Genomic DNA, 13486 nt, shown 5'->3' with positions numbered 1-13486 from the left:
AAAAAATTCTTCTCTCAAGAATTCTTAATCCAAATTACAGTATAAGGTTCATTATGTTAAGTATGTAATCATAAATTCATTCGAGTGTTGGCATTCGAGGTGAGCGGACGCGCTTCGTCAGAGCTCCTCAGTTAAGTGGATTGGATTACTGTTGATTAGTGCTTTTCAATATTTGATTTATTTAGATATTGTTGGATTATTTTGTTATAGGTTTTTCTATAACAGTTTGATTTTTATAATATTATAGATATAATTTTTTAAAGTTAAGTTTCATTGATATTTAGCTAATTTTATAATGGTAGTTAAGAGATCTGCCTTCAACACGTCACATGGTATCGTGACTCACACGGAAATAGCTGATGGCGATTTACCGGTGAGTCTAGATTTAATCCGTTGTGGAACTTGTGGAATGTTTTCCAAGGTCAATCTGGTGACTAATCATAGCTCAATGGGGATTCTTTTCTTTGTGATCGATGTAAGGAGTGCACCTCTTAAATTACAATTTGGTGTACTGATGAAACAATTTGACTCACTAAAAAAACGTGTGCTTGTCCTCGAGAATAATGCATCTGGGAGCTCGTCAGAGACTCAAGACTCCAGCAATCTACCAAGTGATGCACACCCGATTGGGGTCTCAAAACAGAAAAAACAAGTGCAAATTACTCTGGTTAAAAAGGACATTGTTTTATTAGGAGACTCCATTGTCAGGGAAACGGGGAATATTTTTTGTAATAAGGATAGGTGGAGCAGAACCAGGGTATGTCTGCCGGAAGCAACTATTAATGATGTCACCAACAGATTGTCAGATTTTAAGGGGGGTAAAGAGAATATTATTATTCATGTGGGGACTAATGACATTAAACTTATTAATTAATTAAAATTAATTAAACGTACACGATCTGACGATTTATTGGAAAAATACAGGACCATGCTGAGGAAATGCCGCGAGCTAGGCCACAATGTCTATGTGTCTGCAATTCTGCCCAGACACGATAGGAGGGATTATATGTTAAAAGCCTTATAGATTAACTCAAGACTTGAAGGACTCTGCAAGGCTTGGGGGGGGGGGGAAACTTCTATCAGCATGGCCCACACTTGTAGGTAGAAGGAATTTGTTCTGCAGAGACGGGATACACTTAAACAAAGGTGGTGCAAAAGTTTTTGCCAGTATTATTGAGCATACCTTAAAGGTTCAGGGAAACTGCTAGTTTGTACTTACACGCGTTTATCTGATAATATTGGTTAAAGTAACTCTTGCACATACCTCAAGAGTTCTTATCTGTTTCCCCAGCTGGACATATTATCTAGATGTTCTGGGGGCAGAAACGTTTCAAGTGAGCGAGTAGCTAATGCCAGGGAAGAGAGCCTAAAAAACTATAAGGGTTGTGTTAGGGTTGTTAAATATACAAGAACATCTAATGCATTAGGGCTTCAAGCTGCGAAAGAGATTAGACTATGTGTATTTTAGTGCAATTGTATCATTAATACACAGCTAAACATAAATTAGCAAATTTGCAATAGCGGCATCGTTTAAGTTACATCTCATATTGTGAATACCTTCACGACGAGTTGCCATGACATTGCACTACTTCGAATAAGTAACGCTTCACCCGAAGGAGAAGACTGTTCTTACTTATTCTCAGAGAATACCACCACCCAGACGGCACCGTTTCAGGGCTATTTGGCCCTTCTTCGGTGGGTGGGTAGGTATCCAAGTAATGTAATGATGCCGCTATTGCAAATTTATATTTAGCTGTGTATAAATGATGCAATTGCACTAAAATACACAGTCTAATCTCATATCATACACCAGCAAGCATCTCTCATATTGTGAAGATATACTTCACAACTGTTTTGCCATCATTACATTACTTGGGTACCTACCCACCCACCGAAGAAGGGCCAAATAGCCCTGAAACGGCACCAGGAGAAGCCTGATGATGTCCGGAGTTTCCAAGAATAGGTAACAACAGCCTTCTCCACTGGGGAAGCGTTGTCTATTCGAGGAGTTTGAGTTTTTGAGTGGTGTGAGTTACTGTCCCTTTCATTCTTCTACACCGTTTCTTTTCCTCTTCCACTCCTACTATTACTTTCCCTCTACCTTTTTGCTTTTCTAAGTCTAATAGGGACAACTGTATAGTCGAGTTATTATCCCACACAAATACAAAATAACCCCTATGTGGTGGTATCCACTGAGAATAAGTAACAAGTCTTCTCCTTCGGTGTAGTGCAATGTCATGGCAACTCGTCGCGAAGGTATTCACAATATGAGATGTAACTTAAACGATGCCGCTATTGCAAATTTGCTAATTTATATTTAGCTGTGTATAAATGATGCAATTGCACTAAAATACACATATACAAGAACAGTAAGTCTTAATTGTTTATATAGTAATGTTAGAAGTGTCGTCAATAAAATGAGCGAATTCGAACTGCTTGTTAAAACAATTAACGCGGACATAATAGGGCTTACGGAGACGTGGTCCCACCCGGAAATTGGGAACAATGAGTTTCAGTACGGCTTGTATAATGTATTTAGGAAGGACAGGGTAGATAGAAGGGGTGATGGGGTAATGCTTCTTATCAGAAGCAGCCTGAGTGCGACGATAGCTTTCCCGGATTCAGACGTTTCACATGCTAGTATAGAATCTGTATGGTGTGAGATAGTTGGAAACAAAGGTATAATGCGAGAAGGAGTAATCTACAGACCAGATGATTGTGAAAATTATGACGAAAGCCTGTATATGCAAATGGAATGGGCAATTAAGCGTCAATGTCTTATTATGAGTGATTTCAATTTGCTTCTAATTGATTGATTGGAGTAAATGGGAAGGAAACTCGGCATGGGGAACAAAATTTTTAAATCAACTAGATGACTGTTAGTTGTATCAACATGACAGGGAAAGTACTAGAGAAAAGAATATCCTAGACTTCATCATCACTCATGAATCAGATGACATAACAGGGCTGACAGTAGAGGAACCAATAGCAGGCAGTGATCATGGAGTTTTACGGTGGATGATGATGAGAGATGTAGCAGTAGTAAAAGGCAAAGGAATGGGTTTTAATTTCAGAAAAGGAAATTACGATGCCTTAAGGTACTACATAACCCCGGGGGCTCACATCTGGTGAGTATGTGCTTGGCACACCCAGGGTCCTGAGCTGGATATCATCATTCTTCTCTTTCTTGGTGATTCTCTTCTACTTTTGACTCTTCTCTCAGGGTAACTTGGGAATTTTTTTTTTCCTGGTGCAGCATAAGCCTCAGGCTTCCTTGCACCATATGGCTATTAATAACAATAATAATAATACATGGCCTCTATTAACTGGGTAGATATCGCCCAGAGAATGAATAAATTCAACTGTGGTATGCCTTTAAAACATTAATCACAGATGCCTTGAATGCGTATTTACCATTAAAAAAATACTCCATGAGGAGGGTTCCACGTTGGATGAATAGTGAAGTTGCCACATTACTTGAGCAGAAAAAGGTGGCATGGAAAGGTTACAGAGTAATAAAAAGTATTGAAGCCTATAACAGCTACAAGACGATCAGTAATACAGCCACAGAAAAGGATCTACAGGCAAAGGCAGTTTATGAGAAATCACTAGAAAACAGAGCAAAGCAATAAAAAGTATTGAAGCCACAAGACGATCAGTAATACAGCCACAGAAAAGGTTCGACAGGCAAAGGCAGTTTATGAGAAATCACTAGAAAACAGAGCAAAGAGGGGGGGATAAGGAATTCTTTACATATATACATTTGTAAATGCCAAGAAGAGCAGAAAAAACCAGATCGGACCTTTACGTAAGGGAAAGGGGAATAGTATTAAATACACCAGCTGCCGTTGCAGATGAACTTAACAGTTATTTTGCATCGATATTTACAAATGAAAAACCTTTTGTGGCAATGGGAAATTGTGGGAGCGAAGTTGAAAAATATGTAATTAATGATATTGAAATTTCGCAAGATTATTTAATGAAAAAACTTTCGAGTCTACAGGCCAGTAAGGCTCCTGGAGTTGATGGAATATACCTATAATCTTAATGGAGGCGGCAAGTGAGTGCATTGAATCATTGAGGCTAATTATGCGAGCATCACCATACTTTGGGGAGATTCCCTTGGATTGGAAAAGTGCCAATGTATCTCCCATACGTAAGGGTGGCTCTAAGAGTGACTTGGGAAATTATCGACCTGTCAATCTGACTTCAGTGGTAGGGAAAATCATGGAAGCAGTGATCAAGTGTGGTATTCAGGATCATTTGGATAGAATTGAAATTCGCAAGGATACTCAGCATGGTTTTGTAAAGGGAAAATAATGTTTAACAAATCTGATTCGCTATTTTGAAAGGGTCACTCACGAGCTGGATTTAGGGAATAATTTCGACATTGTTTATTTAGATTTTAGCAAACCTTTTGACTCAGTCCCACATGAGCGATTGCTTTATAAGCTGGAACAGGTTGGAATCACTGGGAAAATCCATAGATGGATAACAGGACGGCTTCAGGGCAGGAGGCAGAGGGTTGTGATAAATGGCTATTCCTCAGATTGGGTTGATGTAAGAAGTGGGGCTTCCCCAAGGATCAATATTAGGACCACTATTGTTTTTAATTTTCATAAACGACATCGATGAAGGGATAAAGGGCGTGATGTCTAAATTTGCAGATCATGTTAAAATTGGTAGAGTAGTTAATGATCACTGTCAAGCTGAGCTTCTTCAGAGAGACCTAGATAGACTTCAGGAATGGTCAGAAAAATGGCAGCTATGCTTTAATCCAACAAAGCGTAAGGTATTACAAGTGGGAAACAGTAATCCCAAAATAACTTATTCACTTGCTGGAGTTCAACTAAACCCAGTACTGGAGGAAAGGGACTTGGGTGTTACGATACAGTCAGACATGAAATTCTCTGAGCATTGTAAACAGGTTGCAAGGAAGTCCCATGGTGTCCTATCGAACTTTTGCAAGTAGAGATAGGGACGTGATAATCCCATTATATAAGGCTTTTGTTAGACCACACTTGCAATACTGTGTTCAAGTATGGAGACCGCACCTAAAGAAAGACATCGAGCTTCAAGGGTGCAAAGATGGGTAACTCGCCTGGTGAGATTGTCAAAAATGCGCCCTTATGAAGAAATATGTGGGTTGCAGAGTTTGGAAACTAGACACCTTAGAGGAGATTTGATTGAGGTGTTTAAGGCTCTGCGAGGCATCAGTAAAACGAATGAGGACGAAATTTTCAAGATTATAAATGATGCTAGAACTAGGGGTGGCATAAATTCAAGTTACGGGGGGAAATGTTAAGGTTCGACTGCAGGAAGTTTTATTTTAGCCAGCGAGTTATAAATTACTGGAATAAGTTGCCTACATGGGTGGTAGAGGCTGACAGTTTGGGGAAATTCAAAGGTCATCTGGATAGTACTTTCGGGCGAGGGAAGCGTATAGGATGATAGGTTTAATTTTCTTTTCTTTTATTAATTATTATTATTTGTTATTATTTAAATTTTTTTTTTATCATTGTTTTATTCGGTTTTTTTTTTTTTTGCTGGTGTAGCATAAGTCATAGGCTTTCTTGCACCCTGCGGCCATTACTAATACTAATAAACATAACTACATCATATTATCATCATACAAAGCTAATACCGTTTCCAGCTCATCAACACTTAAAAACCTAATTTAAAAACACCTAACTTATAATTTTGAAATTAAATAGACCACTTTGTCTCTGCCACGACCTGAAGCAGTCAGGTATTAACTAGTCCAGATGGTGGCAGAGGTTCAATCTGGTTCAATCATAAACATAACTACAATGCTTCTTTTAGAAATATCAAACTTCTTAATGCTTCCTGATATTAGTATAACTAATAAATTTTTAAAGTTCTGTAATCTGAGCCTATAAGCTGTGGTGGTTCAATTTTATTTGACACAATTGCACTGAAGTAGCATATATCGTTAAAAATCAAGTTTGAGAAAAACGAAAAACATATAAGGCTTTGAAAAATTTGCTTATATTATGTACAGATTTTCGTTTGACGATTTCAATCAAATTATACTTAACTTGCAAAGAGCATAAAAGAAATCAGATCTCATGATTTCTAAATCTCTATGATACTTACTCCGACTGAAGTTCTACGCTGAAGTTTTCCTCCCACAGTACGGGAAAAGATCCCAGAAATATTGCATTAAATGTTCTGCCGGCACATAGCAGGAAAAGGTTCCATTGATACTATTCAGTTTTTCACTCCTAATAGATAGCTCCTGGATATGACCTCGCTCTCCACTACTGTTTCTCATAGTTTAAATAAAATACAGAAGTTACAGTGGAATACTTAACCATGAGATGAGCGGATGAGAACCAATTTGGAACTCATATCTGATTTCTGTAATTACAAACAAAAAAGAGTCTGCCTGCCGTAGAGGATAATATCAATCAGGAGCATAGTCAGAGGGATGAATTTCTCCAGGACCTAATAAGAGTTTTTAATACTGTCATACAAAACCGGCATTGAATACACGAAATTTATAGACACAACAGATATATAATCGTTTCTCCCATTGGCCAATTGTGAACATCTTCGAACTCAGGGGGAACTTTTATGCACTTCTTCAGACTGTAGTTGAAATTTTCGGCATCAGACGACGGTTGCATGAATTTTTCTCAAAAACTCTGAATTTTTATAGACATGAATTCGAATCCCGTCAATGACACGGGGAATTTTGAAGGGTCTTTTTCACAAAGTGATTGAGTTAGTCAAGCTTAAGCGAGGGTACGATAGCTTTTTCTTCCCCGAAACTCTGGTTTTTCATTCCAGCCAAACAGCAAATCGACCGCAGAACACATGCAGTTTACAGACATTATGTGCGGAGCAATATGGCCTAAGTTGATGATGCTCCTGAAACAAATTTTCATCGAAAACAGGCAAATCGACATAGAATACACACAATTTATAGATATGATATACTGACGCCTCATGCCCTTAGATGCTTCGACACAAATATTAAACAACCCATCCTTCATGTACGTTCATTTTCGTTTCTGTTCTTCACTGCGCTTTGTTCTACCTGATGATAATATTGCAGGACTAATCATTCTTATACGATTTGCACTGTACTTTTAGCACCATCTTAGTATCACAACACGGTGCTTCTCTCCATTTCGAGAAACCACCTCGTTCTCACTTCAGAACTGTTACATTGACGTTTATTTTCTTTTATGTCTCCTACATCCGCTGATCTCTCCTTCCCAATGATCTCTGTTATTTTAACATTAATCATCAGATTTTCCACTTCTCAAGTTCAGTCTCAGAGCCATATAATGTCACCATGATCTTTAATTATCGCAGTGAGAATTTTCCTTGCAAACAGCAATGTTTAAAGCATTTTCCCAATGAGTTCACGCTCTAATGATAATGAGTATAAACGGTCTCAGTCCTGATCGGTGACGCAGGTCAAATGTAACGCCAAAATATTTTGTTTACTATATTAATCACCTTCACAAAGGCATGATACTGTATATTGTGTAATCGAAATTAAACTGCGATTACTTCGAGATTCTCAATATAACCTGGATTAACGTGGGCTATTAATTGCAAACTAAAAGTTTCTGGAAGGAGAACAGCCAGGCTGTGTATGTGTAAGACTGTTAGTCTTATTGTTTGGAGTCCTTTGTGGGCTGAAAAAATCCAAATAATTCACGGGAAAAAACTCTATTCGCTCCGCCTGAGATCAGTTAATTGCAGCGTAGGTTGAACATGCGTTTTTTAATTGTTCCTCCAATGTACAGTCAGATTTGAACTCAGAATTTTCCAAATGAGTGGCAACTAGAGCCCATTATAGTGCCAATAGGACGTCTGCATTTTACAAAAAAAAAAAAATAAATAAATAAACACCAACAAATGATATATGTTATGTAGCAGATTATGATACAAAGAAATATTAGTTGTGATACAAATCATCAGGCTATTAAGAGTCATTGTTGGGCAAACCATATTGACTCGTATTATCAATCAGATTTAGTAATTATAAAAAGTAAATGCCGGATAGCGATAAATGAAAATTTCACTTGAGATAGTCTTTGCCAATAAACATGAGCCTCTAATGCACAAGAAGCATCAACAAACTATTGTCAACTTAAAAAAAAGTATTTTGCCCACACTCGCCTAATTTTATGGTGCATTGAGTTCGGCGAGGTTTACTTTTATAACCTTAATCCGTCCTTGCCTTTTCTCTGGTAGAATCTGGTACAGACAACTGTCCTGTCTAATACAACTTCACTGCAAACTTAATTAACCCATATATATATTAAAGGTTTATTTATTTATTTATTATTATTACTTATTTATTTATTTTTTTTTTTTTTTGTAAAATTCACTATATACGTCCTATTGGCACTATAATGGGCTTTCTTGTTGCCACTCATTTGGAAAATTCTGAGTTCAAATCTGACTGTACCCTGGAGGAACAATTCAAAAATGCACGTTCAACCTAGGCATATTCACCAAACATATTATTGTTTTAGAGCATTTTCAATAAAGTCAGCGAATGTATTCAGGAACCGGGAAATGGTATTTGCCCATAATAAGCCAGTGGTTATGAAACATCTGCAGCTGACAGCACTCTTAAAATTTTGCACGGTGACATGGTTCACAAATTTATGACTGAAAATTCAGTACAGTAGAACTCAGTCACTCAATTCAGTTCTAGTATAAACGAAATTTTATTGAATTTCTTTTACAAACCAAACTGTTATATTAGGTTCGCCTAGAAAGCACTTCATCTACCCATGTGTATTGTGTCTGTAAATTGCGCGTGTCCTCTGCTCCATTTGCCTGTTTTGCTGGGCGAAAAATCCCAATTTCTGGGGAAAAATAAGCTTGCTATCTACGACTGAAATCGACTAACTCAGCAACGGAGTGAAAAAAGCCCATAAAAGTTCCTCGAGTCATCGACGGGACTCTAACTCTGGTCTTTTCCACCCGGTGTGGGGAGGACGGTGACGATACCACTGTGTTACTCGCGCAGACGAATTTCGTTTACAGTAGAAAGCTGGTTAACCAAACGACAAGTTATACGAAGTGAAGAGCCAGCCGGCGAACACCACCAAGTTCATCTCTCAATAACTCCCGCAGCCTTCTCAGAAAAAATTCAGTTACATATTTCTCTTTGCTGAGTGTTAAAATAAGTTCATGATTTATTGAATCCATCAAAAAATAAATAAACAAAGTTCACAGCACTCCTACGAAATATACGGCGCACTTAATTTGCAGAGCACTGTTGTTGTTATAAGGAACGCGATTAACCCAGAGGCTACGACGCTGGACTACCAGTATCATATATTCGGATTCGAATCCCACAGTGCAAAAAAAAAAAAAAAAAACCTGGAATAACCAAGAAGATATCGGATTAGCGACGAATTCAGCAATGTTAGAATGGAATTTGGTTTAGAGAAATGCAAGACCCGCGGATTGCATCAGGGGAAATTAGTCGGCCGAAACTACCAGCTGAAGAATAGTAAAGAGGTCGAAGTCATAAGACAAGGAGAGACTTAAATACCTGGGAATGATGCAGTGTCAGCCGTCAGAGCACAAGGAGATCAACGCCTTGGGAAGCGAACCGATATAACTACTCTTCCTTGTATACATAAAAAAAAAAGGGTAAACTGCAGCCATTATCAACCCACTGCAGGATGGACTCCTCATCAACAATTAATGTTGAGGAAAATGGACCATAATCTGGGACGCTGGTCCACTGCGGGTTGGCAGATCGACCTATTTAGCAGTCAGGGGCTTGAATCCCGGTCTACTCAAGGAGCGTGTGCTACTGCACTCCCGCTCATGACCACTCGGCTACGGAGGCCATCGATAATTTCAGTATTTTTTGATAAACAGTATTTCGAAATATTATTATTAAAATAAATGACCATGGATTTGTGGTTGAAAAAAGGAACTTTAAAACGAGAAGCAAGCATTTCTAGTATTGCAACTGTAGTCGATTAAAACGAACGAAAATGTTGTCCCACTTCAAAGTGAGGATGAACAATCGCAGCCTTTTGTTCCCCAAAAATCCAAACTGAAAAAACAGGAACCAACTAATAAAAGACGAAAACGAAAGTGTGATGACAGTTATTTGAATTTCGACTTTTCGAACCTACCTCTCTGCCTAAGGCCTGAGCGCGAGTGACTTTATCCTGCGCCACACTCGATGCGGTATTATCCATCATGCAGTATCACTACCATAGATGCATCATCCATCTATGGTAGTGGTCCTGTTTAGCTTCGGCTTACGTCCAGTGGTAATAATCGTGAGTAACACCAGATGGCGCCATTATCTGCCTCAGTCGTTACTTCGACCTTATGGAATTCATTCATTCATTCATTTATTAATTACACACAATATAGTCTCAACATTATGTACATAAAAGTATATACATGATTTATATACAAGATATATTTACATATAATTATATGCTCTGACAAACATTAAACTCTCATGTGTGTGTGCAAGTGTGTTCTTATTCAGGGTAGCTCCCAGGCATAAGCCCAAATCTACTTTGAGAACTTGGGAATATATAGTCTTTACAAAGCAGTCCTTAAAAAGTATGTTAAATTACTTGAGTCTGATTTTACTGTAGCGCTATTCGCACTTGAAATCCCGCACCCACTGGAGGTAGTGCAATACCAGTGAGTGCCAGCAATCCCGCGCCCCGGGTTGGCCACACCAGGGAGCCAGCAGGGAAAAAAAAAAATAATAAATAAAAAAAAAATATATATATATATATATAATAAAACAACAATAATATTCAATAGTCTGGATGGCACAACTATAAACTTCAAAAATCACAGTTCAATTGAATATTTCCTCAGCTGCTGTTTCACATGCACTGGAACCTCCAAAACCAATAACGGTACTATCGAGCAATCTCCAACTGTACGCCATGGATAATAGACGCTTTAGACCACCAGACCCGACGCAATGAAGCTGATCCAGCACGGCAGAATCCAGAATGGAGTATTCATGATTGCAGCACAAAAGACAACCAACCAGAGCACCAGACCCAACACCATGAATCAGGTCCAGCACACCAGCCGCCAGCCAGATGCAGAAACCAATAGTGAAATTCCATGAAGACAATTAAGACACTAGGTTTGCCTCTGAAGAAAGGCTCTGAGAACAGTTCTTCTTGCAAAAACAGCAGCTGAAAACTCCTGAAATAAATTAAAACAGTCACGATTTGCAATAAGCAAATGCACTGTATCAAATGATAAGTCAGGAATATGCGCCATCAAAATCCGCCTTTGGTCTTTATACTCCCGACATAAAAAAATTACATGCATCCAAGTCTCCTGCTCGCCACATGTACAGAAAGGATCTGTCTCCAACCCTCTCTCATATAATTTGGCCCTAAGTGAGCCGTGTCCTGTTAACAAATAAGAAGTGTACTTCTTAAGAAGTGTATTTGTAGAAGGCGTAAACCAAGATGCCACGGTTTTTGCCAATGCATAGTTCACCTGGGGAATATATTTCCTCGTCACAGCTCCAACATCACCACTTTCCCATCTGGTCTGCCATAAATCCATTAATTTGTTCCATATTCGTTGTTTTTCTTCTTTAATATTATTCTCCAAATCAATTGTAATATCCAAAAACGTTACTGATGTACCCTTTTTCAATTTGTACAAAAACCCTCTGTAGACAATAAATAAATCCAATGGCATGGTACCAGCAATTACCTGTAGGGCGTTTGTAGACGCTGTTCTAGGTACTTTCAATAAAGTTAATAACATAGAGCGCTGAAGCGATAAAAGTTTCGATCGAATCCTAGTTTTAGTTACCACAGAAAACCAAACAACAGCCGCATATGCTACTATCTGGAGAAAAATAGTCTTATAATACAATGACAACACTCTCTTATTCAATCCCCACTCCTTACGAGAAATCCTAGCAATGGAGCCTGTAAAGTGTCTTACTTTTACATTTAGGTGTGAAACATGTGGGAAAAAGGAAAGTTTGTCATCTATGATTAATCCCAAATACTTAGTTTTAGCAACATAAGGAATTTGAACACCACCTAAAAGAACTCTTGGAGGCCTGCCGTAATCAAATTGTTTCTTAAAAACCATAAAACAGGTCTTACTTGCAGAGATCTTCAATTTGTTCAAATTGGCCCACTCCATTAAATCATCTAAAACTGACTGTATTTTTCTTTCCAATATAAGTCTGGAGCGCCCAGAAACTCCAATCACAAGGTCATCAGCATAAGCTATCTTAGCAACCTCTGTACTCTCCTTAACAAGCCACTGATCTAAAACTGCATTCCAAAAGAGAGGTCCCAAAACCGAACCTTGAGGACAGCCTCTCGAGACACTGGCACTATATGACAGATGACGTGCACGCACAGTAATAAATCTGTCCTGAAAGTATGACCTTACAGTGTTAAATATGTAACTATTACACTCTGCAAGCACTAGAGGTCGAAGGGCACTTTCCCACCATACCGAATCAAATGCTCCTTCGAAGTCTATAAAGACCATAAGAACATATTTCTCAGAAGAATCCTTAATGTACTTTAAAAGAGATGTTATGGCGTCCTCATCGACCTTGGGGAAGAGCTGAAGTGATTTTCTCGTTTTTTTTTTGTTTATTATTATTACACCGGTTTCCCAGCGTGATGTAATGCTTTCGCCAAAGCGGGACTCGAACCCGGGTCCATCAGGCTGGTAGTTCAGTGTCGTAACCACTGGGCCATCGCTATTATTATTGCGCAACCACCCTGTGCACTTGGTACCAATACCCGTCCCGTGGGTGGGACCCCACCATGGAGGATAATAATTTATTATTATATGTTTATTTAAACTCAAGGTTTTGCCCCTACACAGCGATTACTTCTCAAACATTTTCATTCTGAAAATTATTCCGAAACCCTCTATGCTCTTACTAACCACCTTTCTCGGGTCTACAAGATCAAAAAAAATTATTTTATAGCTTAATTTCATGTTTTGTGAATCACCTAAGAATGGGTTTACACTCCATCCCGCCGACCGGGCTAGCCGGGTGGGTAAAGTGCCTGCCTGGCAACCCAAAGGTCGCGGGTTCGATTCCCGCCTCGGGCTCGGATCAAAGTACTGTACTGTACTGTACTGCACTGCAAAAACCTTCGGAGGTGCATTATGGCCACAGAAGCCTATGCGCCAACAACTACCAAAAAAAAAAAAAAAAACACTCCATCCCAGTGTGAAAACCTATGTTCTAAGAAATCATGGATACCTTCTTTGTTATAGCATCAGTACATGGAGTGCACTTATTTTATGCTCGAACTTCCCATCCTAAAGTAAAGACACCTTAAGGAACCTCATTTCTTTTCACTTCATAGTTAAATACCATTTCAGTTATTTTAAAGCATCATCAAATAATAGGAAGGAACTGTAATTGTTGTGCTCATTACAAACTTGAACAGGCTCAGGAAGTTTTTTGATCCTTAAAAGTTCC

The 13486-nt window shown here is 38.6% G+C and overlaps 1 protein-coding gene across 1 annotated transcript in view; it reads right to left on the bottom strand.

The window, feature by feature from the left end:
* The window catches only part of LOC150089623 (1-phosphatidylinositol 4,5-bisphosphate phosphodiesterase epsilon-1-like), a 634994-nt gene that overhangs the window by 538883 nt on the left and 82625 nt on the right, over nucleotides 1–13486 (bottom strand). The gene's annotated exons all lie outside the window — the stretch shown is intronic.

This window comes from Mastigoproctus giganteus, chromosome 2 (genome assembly GCF_048544385.1).
Source record: "Mastigoproctus giganteus isolate SK-2022 chromosome 2, ASM4854438v1, whole genome shotgun sequence".
In the NCBI taxonomy this organism is placed as follows: domain Eukaryota; kingdom Metazoa; phylum Arthropoda; class Arachnida; order Uropygi; family Thelyphonidae; genus Mastigoproctus; species Mastigoproctus giganteus.
Note: the sequence above shows the minus strand (reverse complement) of the source record. Positions and strands in the feature narration are given on the sequence as shown.